General features: G+C 43.4%; 1 protein-coding gene across 1 annotated transcript in view; it reads right to left on the bottom strand.

The window, feature by feature from the left end:
- eys (eyes shut homolog) overlaps positions 1-18245 on the bottom strand; it is a 445373-nt gene extending 427128 nt beyond the window's left edge. Inside the window, exon 1 of the mRNA XM_037532720.1 lies at positions 18112-18245. The gene's annotated coding sequence lies outside the window, so the exon portion shown is untranslated. The remainder of the gene's footprint in view (positions 1-18111) is intronic.
- Between the last annotated feature and the right edge of the window lie 1738 nt (positions 18246-19983).

Genomic DNA, 19983 nt, shown 5'->3' with positions numbered 1-19983 from the left:
ACCATTTTATTGAATGACCAGTGAACTTCCATGTGTTCTTAGAGGTCACAGGTCACGCTGATAATGGTCAAATACTGCTAAACTGACTAAAATATATTTTCTAGTTTAGTTTTATTTTTTGCACAATTTTAAATACACACAAATAAACAAAGACAGCATAACATGCACTGCATAAAAGCCTAAAAGCCTCCACCTAAACGAAATCACGAAGACACAACAATGACAGACATCAAATAACCTGAATATCTGCCCAAGACGTGAACGTGTAAGCATGTGTGTGTGTTCTGTATGTGCACAAGGGCATCCCTGCATATATATTTATGAAATAATTAATAGAAATGCCTGTGAAATTGTGATTTAAACACCCATATTAACCCCAGAGTTACAGTAATAATGTATCTCACAGTAAAGGAAAGAAATAAAACATGGATTTATTGACAAGAACAGCCGGTTTTGTTGACAATCGACATCAGCAGTTTGTTATCGACGTAACGGACGTGTGTTCGGGTCTAACGTGCCCAACACCGATTGCCCAGTTCACTCTGCATGACTGACTGGACAGAGTTTTTAATAATCTGTTTACAACATTACTGCTATTCATTGGCCTCTCTCACTGCATTTGATCATGTGATCATATCATACGTGCACTGGTCAGAGTTAATGGGAAGGTGGATGGAGCTAAATACAGGGCAATCCTGGAGGAAAACCTGTTAGAGGCTGGGATGGGGGTTCACCTTTCAGCAGGACCACGAGCCTAAACATGCAGCCAGAGCTACTGGTTTTAGATCAAAGCATATTCATGTGGTGCAACGAGTTTGTTCGAGCTCTGCGAGTTATGGAAATAAGATACTCACACAAATCAAATATTGTTAGTTTACCTCAATTATTAGTCGATTCTTTGCCCAGACGTGTCTTGGATTCTACTGGGGAACTAAAAGTGACGTAAACGGCTGGTTCTTCGTTTGGCAGTAATAAAATAAGCACATTTATTGAAGATCGATAGCGCCATCTAGTGACAGCCGCCTCATATAGTTTTCTCCAAATTTTCGAAGGTCAGAACCGACGTTGAGAGCTTAACTGATGTCGTGTTGGTTGAACGCTGCATTACTTTGTATCACGGTCAGAATGGCCATTTTGAGGGACTCTGGGTGCTTTTTCATGCACTTTGGTGGGATTTGAACACTTTTCGGCTGGAAACTATAGAAGCCATCTCGTTTCATTTCGTCTCTTGTGCATCCGCTCAGCTAGCTGCGGTTCTCGCTGCCTCTTCCCAACTGAAAGTAGAGTCGACCTGCGAGCGAGCCCTGGGTTAAGCTCATCAAAAATCGGGAACATTAAAACGAATCTTCTAAAACTTGCGCTCGTCACTCTTCTCACCACCAGCCACGGCAGTGAAGCTTCGCTTTCCTGGGGGTTTGAGCAGCGTGTGACAGCGTCAGATAAAGTATTCTCCCTCTGTGTTGAGGTAAAACAGACGGCCTTGTCTTCCTCCCCCAGGCCCTTCTTCAGCGTGTACTCGAGATAAAAGAATGGGCGCAGCGGATATATTTGCGTCCGCTCAATTCCCGTGTCTTGATTTGGGAACATTGAGTGATATGGATGACTTCTCGGCAATAAACAGCGGCGTGTGGGAGTACAGAGGACCTGGGTGAAGGGGGTGGGCTGGCGGGGTGGAGTGGGGGAGTTACTAAAAAGGACTGCAGTTGGCAGAGAGAAGCACTGAAGCACTGACAGAAGCAGAGAGTGACAGCAGGTCTCGCTCTGACATCCACAAACTGATGGTGCAAACCTATTAGGAGCTCTTGGGTACAATCCATCTTTGGAAGGACTGAATTTGTCACTGAACACTGTAGTGACTGGAGTGTCAGCTGGCATTGCTGTCTGAACAATATAGTTTTACTAATATGATAACTACACACACACACACACACACACACAGTATCTCACAAAAGTGGGTGCACCCCTCACATTTCTGCATATTTTATATCTTCTGATGGGACGACACTGTAGAGATGACACTTGGATATAAGTTAAAGTGGTCAGTGTGCAGCTTGTTTACCAGTGCAGATCTACTGTCCTCTGAAAAGAACAACACACAGCCATTAATGTCTAAATAGCTGGCAGCACGAGTGAGTCCACCTCACAGTGAACGTGTCCAGATTGTGCTCAAAGTGTCCATATTTTGTGTGACCATCATTATTATCTAGCACTGCCCGAACCCTCTTGGGCATGGAATTCACCAGAGCTGCACAGGCTGCTACTGGAATCCTCTCCCACTCCTCCATGATGACATCACGGAGCTGGTGGATGTTAGACACCTTGTCCTTTATATGTGTGTAAATTTGAAGATGACTGGACTAAAAGGAATGACCCCAAATGACTCGGAACAAAGCCTGTGTCCACTGGAAAAGGAAAGTTTTTTCTTTCTCCTGTAAAGTTACTATTTTGGAGATACTAGGTATCGCAGCACTGCTGTGTCTGATCCACTCAGATCAGCGCAACACACACTAACCCACCACCCAAACAGTACCTGCTCTGTGAGGGTCCATGGGGGTCCTGACCACTGAAGAACAGGGTAACAGAGTATCAGAGAAACAGATGGACTACAGTCTGTAACTGTAGAACTACAAAGACCAGCTATACAGTAAGTGGAGCTGATAAAGTGGACAGTGGGCGGAGAAACAAGGCGGTGGTCAGAAGGTTACGCCTGATTGGTGTATAAGTACGGTCATATATCAATGTTGTTTTTTGTTAACTGAACTGTAGCTGAAATGCAGCTAGTGTGTTTAGTGATGTGACTGGTGTGCTGGAATTGAGGTGGGGGAGGAGGGGCACATTATGCTGCAGTGCATGCTGGGAATTGTAGTGCAGTGCATTTCAAAACAGGTCATTATTAATAGAAAAGTTAAATAATTTCCCAGGTTTAACAAACAAGCTTTACAGACAGCAAACCTAAATATGGCATGTCTGCACAAATGTGTTTGGAAAAAAAAAAAATAAGCACAAAATATAAAATATGCTGTAACTTTTTTCGCACAGGCCACGTCCCATGTTTGTTTTTTTTTTCCCCTCAGTTTGTTTCATTCAGCAAATAAACAGAAACTGCGCCTTTAAATGTGCTCTGTAGGGGATATCACTGGGATACCCAAACTCTCTAAATTTACTGCACCACTAATCTTTTGATGTTTCTCCTAGTTTGACCCTTTTTACTGTGCATAGTGGTCCAGGCTGAAGCCCAGCTGCAGCGCACTGTACGCTGCTATGACAGAATCTGTGACTGTAACTCTCATTCGACTACAGCTTTTAAATGCCTTTTAAAGCATCACCCTCTGGACAGTGCTCACGGTCAGTGCTCACGGATAAATCGAGGAGCCAACAGACAAAAGCAAGTGCAAAAGCTACAGTTCCCCTCAAAACAGTCCACGTTTGTTCTCACTTGATGACAATGACGATCTATATGTTCAGGTTGATGTGAACCCTTCGTTTACGTGACGTAATTAATGTTGATTTATTGAAGGTAAATAAACACTTTCACTTTTTGTTCACTCATCGCTTTATAAAGTGTTAAAGCGCTGGAAACCCAGTTCCTCTACGCTCCTGTACACCACTGATTATTGCTGAGAGGTCATGCAGGTCATCGCTGCTCCTACACCAAGACACAGGAATTAAGCAGGCTCAAATACATCCGACTTAATCAAGATCACACAAAATAATGCCATCACTGGAAATTGGTTATTTTGTATGTGAATATATATATACATATACACACACACATACACACACTCACCTTGAACCTGTGTAAACGTGATGTGACAATAAATCTGATTTGATTTAGTAACCGTATGGTCAGCTGTTATATCCCGGAATCAATAGCTCTACCAATTTTGTAAGTACATCGATCTGATATTAGGTTAAGCGCAGCAGATTCAATTTGCTTCGTTCCTGCATGTAATGGCAGAACTGATCCTAATCAATGAAAACAAGATTCATCAAAGTCTGCACTAATTTGGCCGAAATGAAGTAAAAAATTCCAGCTAGGTTCGGATGTGAAAGTCGCTCTCAAGAAAGGTTTGGTGTGTTGTTTTTTTTCAGTGATTATTTTCCTCCACAGTGGAAGATATATGTGTTTTATATGTGTGTGTTCAGTGCATTTTCCAAAAAATAACCCAAATAAACGAATCTAATGGAATCATAGCGATCCGTGAATCATTTCCAAAGAAGGATGGGAACTCACAACAGTGTCCAGTCATTGCAAGAGTCAAGGAACCGATATATATATATATATATATATATATATATATATATATATATATATATATAAGAAAACCTCGTATCTCCAAAATAGTAACTTTACAGGAGAAGGAAAAACACACTTTGCTTATAATGGAGGTCAATGGAACCAGATGTTTTCCCAAGTCATTTTGGGTTGTTTATGGTTGGTCCAATCATCATGAAATTTACACACAATGTAAACAACAACAGGCCTGACAAATTATGTCAAAAACTGAAAAACAACAAAAATGGAGATAGAGGTTTTCTTCCGAAAGCAGAGATATATATATCACACCATGATGTTCGTCACAGATACGTGAATATAGACCACCACGTCGATCTCCATCAGATTCCTTCCCTGCTTTTGACCTCCAGTTCCTCCTGCACCAGCCAAGAAATCGGCTGCCTCCTCAGTGGAATCACCCCCATCCTGGGCTTCCGTGATCAAGGGGTGTCGGATGACAGATGGAAACGGAGCGAGAGGCTTCCAGAGCTTAAGGTAGGACAACATCACCCCATCTCCTGGCAGATGAATGCCAGACAGTCAGGGAAGGGCTCAGTCACTGGAGTACAAAGCAAAGACACCCTGAAGAGGCCTGGCTGAGGAGGGTGCAAAGAGGAGGACAGATGACGGCTCATTCCTCCGCCAGGGCTCCACCGTAATGAAAACTGGAATCCGCGTCGTCACGGAGGCGGCGACGGACCCGCTGTGTAATTCTCCGAACTCCAGGCTCATCGTGTTTTCTTTCTCTGCTGCGCGTCGTACAGTGTATCAGGAATCAACAGCCTCTGCTGTGTAATGTAATTATGCAAATATCTCATCCGCTCTGCAAGTATGTGACTTTAATTAGAGCCCAGTGTCTCCAGATGAAGGATGAACACGCTCGTTGGACACATCTCTAATCTCTTTGGACAGATATTGTCTCATTGTACAGAAAGGGTCTTTTTCCTCTGGTGTCGGAGGTGCGGATGTTAATCAAACTGTAATCAGGGGCTAATTATTTCTGCTCCAAAGGAAGAGCAGATCGAACAGAGGGCAGATTTGCCTGCCAAAAGCACCAGGGTTTCACAAATGCAGTACAATATTTACACACCTTTTTCTGCTCTGCTCTGTGGAGCAAACCACTGTTAAAATAACTCACCCAAAAAGAGGCTGAGGCGGGTCACCGGAGGGCCGGCGCAATTCCTCGATCAAAATCTCCATCGTCATTGCACAGGGCACGGCGAAACGATCCTAACGGTGAAAAATAGAGGCTAATTGTACCGTTTGACAGGGGACAGACGAAGGCGGATGAGGCTCACAATATCCCACGGACAGACAGAACTCGAAATCCACAAAAACAGCTCCAAGTCAAAACACGGAAAAAGCCAAAAAGCGCCAGCTAAAGTACAAAAGGGTGAAACCAAAAGACGAAGTTGGTAGAAACGAGAGAAAAGGGCCATAACATGCAGTCATAGTGGTGGTTGGTTAGTGTAGTGGGTAACACCTCTGCCTTCTACACTGTAGACTGGGGTTCAGTCCCCCGCCTGGGTAACCACCCTACACTATACCAATAAGAGTCCTTGGGCAAGACTCCCAACACAGCCTTGGCCTCCCTGTGTAAAATGATCAAATTGTAAGTCGCTCTGGATAAGAGCGTCAGCCAAATGCCATAAATGTAAATGTAAATGTCATAGGATATCTAGAAATCGCTCAGTACGTTCTTATGGTGGAGAAGCAAGACCTCGCTTTGGACCAGTCTTAAATAGTTGACCAAAGTCGGTCAACCTGTACTGGTGGGTCTGATCCATAATCAGGAGACTGCGAGCGCTGGTAGTGACACTAATGTAAAATATAAAACGCAAGATATTAAAAGAAAGACTGGAATTCCAAATTACTTAAATAAGCAAAAATAGAAAATGAAAATAAAATAATCCAAAATAAAATCGTGAAAGGGAAAGCATTAAGACCGGGGGGGGGGGGGGGGGGGGGGGGGTATAAGAGAAGAAATCAATTTCTCAAAAAAAGTCTATTAAAACATTCCACTATATTTCCATTTCAAATGATCCTGTTCGTCTCTCAGCGTTTTTTTTATTGCTTCGTAACATGCAAACGTGACGGTTTCAGCTTGTTACAGTGATGGTACAGAAACGATATCATCAACCTAAGATACTGTGCTACATTTTTAAGGACCTAAGAAACCATTTACCATGGCAACAAGTGCGTTTGTGCTTTTAAAGACTTTTATCTTTAGAATAAATGCAAATCAAGACAGCAAAGGTTGTTATCTGAGACGAAAAATGACAAATTAAGACGAGATCTACTTAAAAATGATTCGTCTATTATGGAGAGACTTATCAAGCGCAGTTTTTAGAAACTTAAACACAGTTCTTTTTGTGACTAAAGGCTCAACAGCTCTTCCTTGAGTTGATTCTGTTTAAACTAAAGTAAACTAAAGTGCACTCTTAAGCCAAGAGAATGATACACATATAAAAACACACACACACACACACACAAACAGCGAAATACACACCAATCAGGCATAACATTCTGACCACCTCCTTGGTTCTACACTCACCGTCCTTCATCAGTGCCCACAGGACACTGTTGGCTGGATGTTTTTGGTTGGTGGACTGTTCTCAGTCCAGCAGCGACACTGAGGTGTTTAAAAACTCCAGCAGCACTGCTGTGTCTGATCCACTCAGACCAGCACCACACACACTAACACACCACCACCACGTCAGTGTTACTGCAGTGCTGAGAATGATCCACCACCCAAATAGCACCTGCTCTGTGAGGGTCCATGGGGGTCCTGACCACTGAAGAACAGGGTAACAGAGTATCAGAGAAACAGATGGACTACAGTCTGTAACTGTAGAACTACAGAGTGCAGCTATACAGTAAGTGGAGCTGATAAGATGGACAGTGAGTGTAGAAACAACGAGGCGGTCAGAATGTTATGTCAGTGTGTGTGTATATATACATATATATATGTATACACACACACACACACACACACACACATATACATATACACATAAATACAATAAAGTGTCTGTTGCTCTTTCCATGTTGTGTTCATTTCATTATGAATGGCCCAAAATGACCACTTCCACTAAAATACACAAAGTAAAATGTTTTTTCCCTCCCCTGTAAAATATAAAGCCTGAACTCTGTATATAAAACCCTCTGCTATACAGCAAACCATCTGTTCCAAGCACATCCTTCTGGAGGCGCTACAGATCTTTAAAAACAAAAGAACACCTTTCTCCCTACAGCGCAGTGGTCTGAGTAGCACATCTCATTACAGTCTGTCCACAATTTCCAGACTTTGTAAAAACGCACTGATGAGTTCTACTGTGCATTTTTCACTGGTTCTCAATGGTGTATACTGTTTATTACTGTATCACATACACTTACTGTACATGGGTTACATTTAAAAAGAATGAATCAAAAACAAACGTGTTTAAAAAAAAAAAGAAACGAGGCAGGTCTGAGCTAATTTGAAGAACCTAGTCTGGTTCCAGAGTCCTCCTTGATGTCTCCAGCCTTCACATGGACTATACATACATACACTGTACTACTGCACACTACTGTGTCTGCTCCTAGCAGTTTAGCCCCACCCACTCAGTCAGAAGTTATAAGAAGTGCGGCGCAGCGCAGCCAATCAGAACAGAGCTTATTAACATACACAGTGTTCTAAGGGATGAAGAGAGGTTGGGAAATCAATCAATCAATTTTTGCTACTTTAAACCATATAAACTTTGGGACTGACAGAAAAATGCCGTTTACTTCTTTTATAAATATATTTTGTCCGTTTTGCGTGCGGATTTCTCAAAGAAACGTTGAAATAATCTGCACTTAATTACTAATATAGTGGACAGATAACAGAGATAGCTGGTGAGGATGAGTCATATTCCAATGAACCTTCATTTCTTACTTTATTTATTATTATAACCCATCGTTTTAGGGAGAAAAACGGCTCGGAAACACTTTTAAAAGTAGTGAATAGTGTGGATACTTCACGAGACCGTGGCACCTCTGCTAATTTTCCGGTAATCACATCTTCTTGCGTGTTCTATTACACTCGTTAGCGTAATGACTGTTTATGACCGCAGGTCAGCGCAGCAAGTAGCCAGCAATGCGCGCCTTGCCTGCGGTGGATCGTTTTCCAGAACCTCATGGGTGTCGTTCGCTGGCTGGGGAAACCTTTAGTGGAGGCTCGATGAATGAGAGATTCAAAGCAACAACAGGAGAGCAGGAGGCCTGGAGAACGAGACAGGGGGTCTGTTAACAAGGGCTATAAAGGAGGAACATGTCCAATGAGGGACTCTAATGGTGCAACACAAATGCCTCCTGACAAATACCTGTCAGTTCCAGCTCGGCACAGATCACAGCAGGGGGCTCACATGTGTGATACGCTTAGAAACCACTGCTGTGTGCGAAAATACACAGACACCCCTTTAATCGGTGGATTCGCTGGACACGTGTCCAGATAGTTTATATAATATCCAAGGAAAAGCACTGACCAATACAATGGGACGCTCTGGAGCAGCTACACATGAGTCTAAAGTCACTATGCCCAATGCCAGATGTGGGCTAGAGGGGCATAAAGCCCCCCAGCACTGGGCTGTGGAGCAGTGGAGCTGTGTCCTCTGGAGCGCCATCCAATACCTTTGGGATGATGATTGATCCAGAACTGACCATCCAACATCAGGACCTGACCTAATGCTCAATCAAATCCTCAGAGCAATGTTCAACATCTAGTGTAAAGCCTTCCCAGAAGAGTAGAGGTGGCAAAGCGGAAGGTGGGGCATTTAGGTATCCGAATGAAGCTGAATATCAGGTTGACCACAAAGAAGGAAAAAATGGCCAACAATAATAAATACAAAAACAGAGTTTGGCCAAAATTTGGGCAACTTTTAGATGAGAGCACCACAGATTGAAATGAAATGAAAACAAATGAAAACAATTCATTTAAAAAAACTCCCCAAGGGAAATTAGTAGGTGAGTAACAGAAGCTGCCCCATCTAATGAGCTAACACTTACCGGAGCAGTATTGGCTGCTGAAGAGGCCTCCATCTTCTACACGAGGTCTTTTCTCCTCCAGCTGGTGAAATAGCTGCGCCGCGGCCTCCTCAGTCACGTCTTTAACAACGCGTCCTTGGCTTACGCTCATGTTAACGCTCTTGTTTCAGCTGAGCATAAAGTTTATTATGTGATTCTACAAGGTCTCAGTCTGAACCTCCTCCAGCTGTACGGACGACATCAACACCACAGTCAAACTCATCCCAGACTGGACTGAGCGTGTCGGGCGTCGCTGCACTCGCGGCTCTTTCAGTGGTATTCCGGAGGTCTTCCAGTGCTGTGGAACCAGCGCCGAACGCTCTGAGCTGCTGGAGCTTCACTGCAGATGAAAATCCCGCTGCTCAGTTCTGACGGATTCACTCTGATTGATGTGGAGAACGCAGAACGTTCTGCTCAGGGGTCTCAGCTCCTCTCAGACTGAAGGAGCCAGTCAGAAACTCTATGACCCCCTTACAGTTGGATTGTGATTGGCTCCTAGACGCCTCACAGAACTTTAAATCAGCATTTCAGTGAACCAACTGCCTTCCTGCGATTGAACTAAACGAAAGTTACTCAAATTGTGTTTTCAAAAACTGGCACTTGGTCAACCAAGTACTAGATCACTGGTCCAGTGGTCACTGAACACTGGCGCAGCAATGTGGTCCATTACTAGGCTTAATCCCCATCCTATAGTGTGGATTAGGCGAAGGATTACCTGGTTAATAAGCTTGTTAGCTAGTCAGAAATCCACTTATATGGATGTGATTTACAGACAGAATTTGTTATATATAAAGCTTTTACATTTAACATTGGACAAAAATAATAATATCACATTTTCAGGATGCATTTCACAGGATTTCGCTTTTCTATGGTTTGATCAAAATCTGTGCGAAGATTTTTCGCTCAACAGTTTACATCCTGCAAGAAAATTCAATTACACACTGTTCTTTAAGTAGGAAACCCACAATATACTCAGAAAAGCATATTGTAAGGTAGCTTAGCGTTATATAATAAAATACTACCCAGCAGTAAATGGAAAATCCCAGCTTTAGAGGATTATTCCAATGTTCTGATGTTTATCTCTCTAGCATACGGTCAATATGTTACCCTGTCTATAGTAAAAGATCACAAAACCTGTTAACTCCAAACATACTTAAGCACCTGCCCACTGGCTTTAATGATGAATGCATTAGCAATCAATGGGTTTTCTTTAATCTTGCTAAGCAACAGTCTGTAGTAACTGACTGTATCTACAGAGGCAGCACAAGATCACATTAAATGTGTGTGGACAGATGACAGACATAAACAGGACTCGCAGAGCTGCTGCCTAACTCTGTGATCCATTAACACCACTGAATGGCACTAAATGAACATAACTGCACACCTAATATCCTAATGGCACTGAGAGCTCTGGAATTAATGGACTTTTATAATGTCAGATAGGCTTTTATTTCAAATTCAGTCTCAAATTCAAATGTATTTGTACAGCACTTTTTACAACAGGCACTGTTACAGAGCTATACAGCAATCTGAAGCCCCGAATGAGCAAACTAAGCGCAACAGTGGCAAGAAACGGCTCAACAACAACAGGAAAAACAGGTCCAGTCCCATTCCTTATTTTTACCAATATCTGTACTTGAGTGTCCCTTTAGCCCTTGGAACGGAGTTATAAGGGGTGGTGGTTGAGATCTTCCCTCTGAAATGAGACCCTCCAGTAAAAAGAGCATCTCTTCATTAACAGCTACTAGCGCCGCTCTATAGGCGACCCTGCCCGTCTGCAGGGACAGCAGAGGAGGGGAAAGTTCAGCTCCTCACTGCTGGGCTTTAGTTACATTTAGGGATCATACGCCTTCAAAGAGGGGGGCAGTTATTTATTATCTCCCCCCTAATTCTTCAGTGATATGAAGCTGAAGTCCACCTTAAATGAAGCAGCGGTTACATTCTGCCGTGTGAAGTGTCAGTACTTTTGCACTATTTAAGGTGGAATGGGAAATTTAGTCCGCTACCTCCCGAGACATCAGCTACTATTAACATCGTATTACTACGATGTTTTGTGCTTGTAATGAAGAAAATGACCATAATGCACTGAAACGACATGAAGCTAAGATTATATGATGGTTATTGTCATTTTTAACAGAGTAAATTCTCACATTTGTGTGTTTCTTTAGCCCTAACACTTCACCCCACCCCTCTATCTCAACAACAGTAGGGACACCCTACCCCTAGACGTCAACACATAAAACTGAGGGGTAGGGCTAAGTGGTAAGGGCGAGGGGTGAAACGGGACTGGGCCTAAGACTCAAAAACCCATCCTCTTCTGCTCGACACCACACAGAAAACAACAGCAATAAAAGTTCTGAGAAGAATTAACGTAGAAATAAAGACATCATTAAACAGAATTCAGACTAACGACTAATGTTAGAAGCCCATCAAAGGTGAGCTGAACAGAATCAGATTGAGAATTGAATCCACGTCTGAACCGAATTCAGTTGATTAAAGCTATAGAAGGTTATTAAGCTTTATGAAGCTTCAGGAGCATGCCTCAGAACAGACACCACACAGGCCTTCACAGAACAACCACTAAATTCCAGCTTCCATTCTTTTCACAAGACTCACTTTCAGTTCCTCAAAGAAATCTGTAGACACTAGTGCTGGGCGATATGACCTCAAGTTAATATCACGATTAATTGAATATATTATTATTTTACCTCGATTATAATTAACGAATGATCATTTGGTTTTTTTGGTTTTTGGCCCCCAGGTTTGTACAGTAAATATACTCTGCATATCATAATATAAATCGGCTCAAAAGCAGCTTTTTTTACGTCAATCCAACTCGACTGAGAGCTGCATGAATGGCCTGGCGCTCTTTGGCAGTTGTGATTGTTTACCTCTGGATGAGCCGCGCGAAGCATGTGGGTCAGTTTAGGAGCTGATCTGTTCGGACTGATGTTGCATATAAATCACATTTAAAAGATAATCTGAACAGCCAAACAAAAAGATTCGGTTTGGTAAGAAAATTAGATTTGGGCCACTTTTACCTGCTGGATGAACGTAGCCTTAGCTTCCATGTCGCTGGACGTGGCGGAGTCATGTGACGACATGCGCAGCAGTACGTTTTTAAGGGGGCAGTACATGAACACACAGTCGGGGAAAGATTAACAAAAAAAAATCTAAATAACCAACATGGGCTAGATTACGTCGCTTAGAGGTTCGATTACTTTTCGATTAATCACCTCCAAAGTTCAGTCTTAGAAGCTGGTTGATCATTTTCTGCTTCTCATCATCCAAGTAACCCCAAACCAAATCCCATCAAACCCACACTGTTGAATTTCTTTCAAAAATGAAAGCTTTTGTTGTCTACCAGGTCTTCCAGGTGGTCGCTAGGCGTCCCATTTTCTCCAGTTTTGGTCAATTTATGAACTCCAGTTTTTGTAAACTCCTTTTTTTCCCCCCTATTTCCCTTTAACTTAGGATTACCTCTTAAAAACCTCCAGAAAATCCATAGCTTGCACTTGAAGCCGCACTACGCAACAGTTTTTGCCATTAAAATTGAAAGGAGCTTCACTGAATGTGGAGAAAAAAGAACACACTAAAACATAGTGAGGGTGAGCTGCTGCGAGTCGCCCTGTGAAGCCTGAAATAATCATTTGAAAGTCTTTTTCAAAAGGGGTTTTTCACACCACGTGGTACGTCTTTACATATTAACATCAAACATAGCCTTGTAAAGAAGGTCCGGCTTGATGTTTCGGCCTCAAATGATCTCAAAATCAACACCATACTGATGAAAATATGATGACAGTAGTAGATAATTCACTCACATCCTCTGATGATCCGTCCTTCACCAAGTTTAGACCGAGTGCTCTTCAAATTCTCGTTCAATGCACTCGCAAAAGACAGATTTACCTGCTTATGTGGGTGCACCTTGCGTGCAATTACATATTTCCACCAGAGAGGTCTCCAAATCCCCAAATCTGACATAGCGTTGCTTTAATGGCTGTTTTGACAGGCAATAAAATTAAACAAATGAATTTTTGGACATTACAGCTGGTCCACAGCCGTTTTCATTTGGCTTTGGCAGTTCTGCACCCCCCCCAATTCAAATGAATGTTTCAGAGGGAATATTTATTAAAAATAAAAAAAAAAAATCCAAAAAACGTCACTGCGTTTTCTACGTGTGTGAAGCACCGTGGCAAAGGGCGCCTAATTACTGAGGTGAGGCTCGTAATTCTGGGGTTTCTTATTCAAATGAACGGCTGGGGAAATGTTCCGCATATAAAGTGACAGTGAAAATGGAGTGACAGACAAGATCAGCAATCCCCACAGAGATGCAGTCTGAGCACAACAAAGGGAACGGCATAATGTAGCATTACACAAACAACTTTGCCAAAACGGCCTGCCAAACGGAGCAATTAGCCTAAATCATTTTCCAGCAGTACTGAATTAGGGAGACGGAACGAAAGACAGCAAACCATCTACAATGTTTTGAGGACAATCTCCACGCTGGGGGTGTTTCACCCTCTCCATCTTAATATAGCCGGAGTTCTGCAGCACTCGGGGCCGACGCTCGGAAGGCACGCGAGCGCCCTTGCCGCAAGAAACAATGCCGCTGTAAAAGGGTGACTAAAAACTGTGAGTAGCTAACGAATGCGCTGGGTAACGCGCTCCAAGTAGGCCAATGGAGACCGCATTCGGCTTAATGGCTGAATCGCTCACACAAGCATGCAAATTCCCACTGAACAAAAAGTAATTGGTTTCAGCAAAAGCCTTCCAGTGCTTAGTAAGCACAACCAAACAATGACGGCTAAAACAAGAACGGACTCAAATCTTCAGGGCGAGCGGATCCCGCTGCATGCCACCCCCCCAACCACCCCCACCCCCACCATCCACCCTCGTCCCACATCTAATACCATCTGCGTCAGCAAACATCTACACGCAGATCCCTCAAACCAAAAGACAGATTGCAGGTTAAAGAGGTGCCGTGCAGAACATGATGAAGAAGCTGCTAATGGTCGTTCATATAATCCCGCTATTGATTTCCCAGATCAATCCAATTACTTAAATGCTTTTATATACGGCTAATCAGTTCTTGAAGCACTCGTATGGCCAGATTTATGGTTTCTGCCCATCCGCTGTCCCCAAAGGTGCAGAAAGGGCACGGCATCACTCAGTTGACGCCGACAAGGCTGTTAGATACTGTACGCTCTTAAAAAGGATGGTTCTTCATGGGTTCTTGTGGTTTAATACACAACCAAGGTCACTCAAAGAACTATTTGCATGGTAAAACGGTTCTCTGCGAGACGGAATGGCTCTTCAGACTGACGGAGAACGTCTCGTTTCCATATGGCATCAAAAAGGGTTCTTCTATTGCAGCAAGCTTGACGCCATTTTCGGAAAGGTTCCAAACACAACACGTTCTCTGGAGCTCTGAAGAACATTTCACCATGCAAAGAACCATTTCATCATGTGGATGGTTCTTCGAGTGTTCATGGTTCTATGTAAAACCACTGTTTTCACTAACAAACCTTTGAAAACCCGTTTTTTTACCCCAGAAATCCTGCAGCTTCCGTTCTTTTCAGGAGACTTACTTTCAGTTCCTCAAAGAATCTGCAGACATGCCTCCAAAGTTCAGTCTTCAAAGCTGGTTGATCGTTTTCTGAAGTAATCAAGCACATTCAGTGTTGTCTGGGGGGGCCAATTCAATTCAACTCAACCCAAATTCATTTTGACACATACACTCACCGGCCACTTTATTAGGTACACCTTGCTAGTAAAAGGCTGGAACCCCTTTTGCCTTCAGAACTGCCTTAATTCTCCGTGTCAGACTTTCAACAAGGTGTTGGAAACGTTCCTCAGATATTCTGGTTGGTTATTTGAGTTCCTGCTGCCTTTCTATCATCTGGAACCAGTCTGCCCATTCTCCTCTGACCTCTCACATCAACAAGGCATTTTCGTCCACACAACTGACCGCTCACTGGATATTTCCTCTTTTTCTGACCGTTCTCTGTGAACCCTAGAGATGGTTGTGTGTGAAAATCCCAGCAGATCAGCAGTTTCTGAAATACTCAGACCAGCCCGTCTGGCACCAACAACCACGCCACGTTCAAAGCCCCTTAAATCCCCTTTCTTCCCCGTTCTGATGCTCGGTCTGCACTTCAGCAAGTCGTCTTGACCACCTCTACATGCCTAAATGCAGGGAGTTGCGGCCGTGTAATTGGCTGATTAGCTATTTGTGTTAACAAGCAACTGAACTGTATCTAATGAAGTGGCCGGTGAGTGTACATCATAAAGGCTCAGGCATATATTCCTAAATGTATGCATCTAACCATGATATCTGTGATAACAGCACGACTTTTCCACCACAACTGTCACTCTGCTCACACTTTGCCAAGGAGTGACAAGCTTTATGTACACAAACCTTAGTTGCTTTGCATTTGTGCTCATACAAAACAAACTGATCAAATGAATGACTAAGTTAACATATGACCTGCAGCTCATTTGGCCAGACTCTGAGGAAGACTGCAGTGATGGGACATGCTGGAATCACTTAGAAACAAACAAGGTACGACTCTCACTCAGCTACCAAGGTTGGCAACAGTTAAAAAAGGCTGAGCTGAATTTGATGCCTTACAGTTTCAGCAGTTGTCTTGGGCTGCGTTCAGGGCTCCAACAGGTACCTTAACGAACCTCCACTTCATCGTTCTTAGCGTTTAATAAGTGACCCAGACTTTAAGCCTGCAAACAACACCTTACGTGAAAACATTTAATCAATGAGACGCGACGGGAGAGACAAAACGACCCGCCAGTTTCACCCCCAGATGAGAAAATTGCCGCATATAATCCCAACCATGCAAGCGGACTCCTCTTGGTTCAGTATCCAGCATCATTTTGGGGACGGCAAGGTAAAGAGGGCACCAGCGCACTTACAAAAGAGCCATCTGTTATCAAAGCAGATGAGAACGGCTCAAAATACTGCAGACTGTCATTCAATATAGAATCAAAAAGCACAAAGACGGTGAAGAGTACTGCGGTTTCACGTCTGCCCGACCTGGCCTGCCCGAGAGCCACTGACTAGCTGCAACAGCAGGAAAATATCGGAGCTTTTTAATTTACATCCCAAAAAGACAGCGTGTGCAGCAGATGCAGTTTGGTACACTGAGAGTCCTCTGGGATTAAATCCCACTTAAGAGAACACTGATGAGTGTCAGAGTCTTCAGATATTGTTGATATATGTGTTTGTATGTGTTTATGTTTGCCTGATACATGTCGCGTATTTAGGAAGGGCCCATTTTAGTTGGCATATGTGTCAAATATACACTACTCACAAAAAGTTCGGGATATTTGGCTTTGGGGTGAAATTTATGATTCATACAGTGATGTTATCATGAAAGTAGGGCGTTTCAGTAGAAGCGTGCGGTGGTGATTTCCTCAGCTCAAACAATGGTGGGTATAACTTACCCCAACAAAACATCTCAGTGTCTCAAGAACTCGTCATGCGCCCTTGAGCATCAATTACAGCTTGACAACGACGTCTCCTGCTGTTCACCAGTCGTCTCGTTGTCTGCTGAGGCGCGGCGTCCCACTCTTCTTGAAGGGCGGCCCTCAGGTCATTGAGGTTCTGGGGTACAGAGTTAGGAGCCTCTACACGGCGACTCGGCTGATCCCATAGGTTTTCTATGGGATTCAGGGCTGGAGAAAGTGCAGGCCGCTCCATCTGAGGTGTCCCCGGTCTCCAGCAGGTTAAAGTGCATTTTAGGTTCATCCTGAAATTTCACCCGAAAGCCAAATATCCCTGACCTTTTTGTGAGTAGTGTATGTCCATAGTCGTGGACATTACTGCTCCACAGTGACTTACGCGGCAAAATGAAAAGCAAAACCTCCATGAGACCGTTTTGACCTCTTCACAGAAAAACAACGCATGTGGATTTACACTTAAAACAGGAAAGGCTGAACGTCAGAACTGAATACAATCCGCCCTGAAAAGTAATGAAGCCACAGCTACGTTGCTTTCCACTGCATAAAGGTTTAGCTTTTCATTTCGGCTTGCATTCCACACACCATCCGTGGGAAAGTGATATCGTGTGCGTTATATTCCAGGCTTTTCACTGTGTTGACTGAGGAAAAACTGTTTAAAGCACAGCGCAGTGGATAAACAGTATTCAGGTGAGTGGATTGTATTCAACACTGTCATGAATCCATTTTCAAAAAACGCCAATTCTCACGCACTGGTTTTCATTTCAGAAGTCAGGCGATGGAAAAACGGCGTGAAGGAGGTTTTGTTTTCATTCTGGCGCATGTTCCGCATCTCACTGTGGAGCAGGAATATCACGCGTGCGCTGCATTCCATGTTTCTCCACTGTAGCGGCTGCTTTTCTGTCTGGCACCAATTCCTCTCCATACGGAGCAGCTTTTCGGTTTGACTTGCAAACATTTCGACTGTATTCGTTCGGACGGCGGTTTTACAACATGCACTGTCACAAAGCAGCTTGACGGAAATCTGGGTCCAGCTGATTTAGCTACTCAGGTTTGTTTACTATGTTTACAACAGCAAACCTCCCCAAGCAGAATCTCAGACACGGTCATAAACACACTATGGATTCACACCTCACTCTATCATAGTGCACTCCATCACGAACACACCACATAGACCTGGATCTTATCCTACCTCTAATTAATGTGCAGTATCTGCTGCTGATAGATGGTACAAGTGCAATACATTCGCAAGTTCGGTGAAATATCTGTAATCATTACTGTGCAATATCAACAGTTTCTGTGCAATATCCAGTCATTACCTTCTCAGAAATGTGCGATATCCATACAGCTGCACTTCTATTTTTTATTTTTTATATGTTTCTGCTAACAGACTCCTTGCTTATTTATTTATTTCTATAGTATATCTTACATTTTGTATTTTATATGATGCACATCTTCGTCTACTTACTGCTCTTTATCTGCTTACTGTCTATTCTGCTGTAACAATGCAAATTTCCCCCAGTGGGATGATAAAAGCCTATTCTATCCTATCCTTTCCTATCCTATCCTATCCTATCCTTTCCTATCCTGCCCTATCCTATCCTATCCTACCCTACCCTACTCTATCCTATCCTATCCTATCCTATCCTTTCCTATCCTACCCTATCCTATCCTACCCTATCCTTTCCTATCCTACCCTATCCTATCCTATCCTTTCCTATCCTACCCTATCCTTTCCTATCCTACCCTATCCTATCCTTTCCTATCCTACCCTATCCTATCCTACCCTATCCTATCCTATCCTTTCCTTTCCTATCCTATCCTATCCTACCCTACCCTACTCTATCCTATCCTATCCTACCCTACCCTATTCTATTCTATCCTATCCTATCCTATCCTTTCCTATCCTATCCTCTCCTATCCTACCCTACCCTATTCTATCCTATCCTATCCTATCCTTTCCTATCCTATCCTATCCTACCCTAGCCTATCCTATCCTATCCTATCCTACCCTATCCTATCCTAAACAGTAAGCCAGCAAGGCCAAACATCAATTTCCGAGGTACTGTAATACATTCGCCACCGTTTGAGTGTCTTTACTGTTAAAAGTGTTGCCGTGCTAAAGAAGCCAATCACTGACCACTCTAAAAATACTAAGCTAAGCGCACGCTCGTGAATGAAGCAGTGACGTCACCTCGCCGCGTCAGGAGGTCCGTTCTAGCTTCACACTCTCAGCAGGAGGACCAGGGCTGACCAGAGAGAAATGCAGCACTTAAAAACAAACAGAAGGCTTACTTTTAAAGGTCCCGGCCTCGGACTGTGTGACTTGTCGTTGTGTTGACATTCGGTGGTTCTCCTGAATGAACTCTCCTCCTCTTCTAACGCTCCTCTGTGACGGGCTTATCCGCCTAATCTGACTACAGAGGCCGCCATCTGCTCACTGCCCACCTCTCTGTGTGATTAGCTTTCAGCTGCGCGCCCCGAATTAGCCCAACGTAGCCTGCGCACACACTGGGCAGGTTATTTTTATGGCTGCCGTTGCTCCACAAACAAAGTGTGAGTGGGCCTCACTCCCCCCCGTCCCACCCCTCTCAGTGGGCCTGTTGCTGAGGTAACTAGATGCACCTTGTTGTATTGAGGGGGCTTGAGTGGGCTCTTCAAGCGACTAACCGTGGCTAAATCTTAGTACTGTAACAGTGGGGGCGTGGTCTCTGCACCTAATTTGCATACAGGCCATAAAGGGTGTGCAATTCAATGTGCTTTACATTAATAAAAGCCAAAGGAGCACACACACAAAATGCTTTGGAATAAAAAACAATAAAAGATACAAATGTTTTATACATAAAGGAGAAACATAAAAGGGAACTAAAACAGAAAAAGCTAAATTTAGCTTATTGAGGGTAAAGTGCAGAAAGAAACAGGGCAAGTTTTAGAGCTCAGCTGTAAACACATGAAACAGAAACGTTTTCAACTTGGAGTTAAAGCTCGCCATATTTTGGGGAACACCTGAGCTTTTCTAGCAGTTTGTTGAGGTTTAGTTTGGCTAGCTGTCCTGTATTCATGGATCTACTCGCAGATCAGAGATGCAAACCAGTGATTTATGGCCTAGCAGCAGCACTTTAAGCTCTACTCTGTAACTACCTGGAAGGATTTTTTGAACTTTCAGGAATGTGCCCTATTCTACCGACCTG

Source organism: Pygocentrus nattereri, chromosome 22 (genome assembly GCF_015220715.1).
Source record: "Pygocentrus nattereri isolate fPygNat1 chromosome 22, fPygNat1.pri, whole genome shotgun sequence".
Taxonomy (NCBI): Eukaryota; Metazoa; Chordata; class Actinopteri; order Characiformes; family Serrasalmidae; genus Pygocentrus; species Pygocentrus nattereri.
This window is presented reverse-complemented; position numbering and strand designations above follow the sequence as displayed.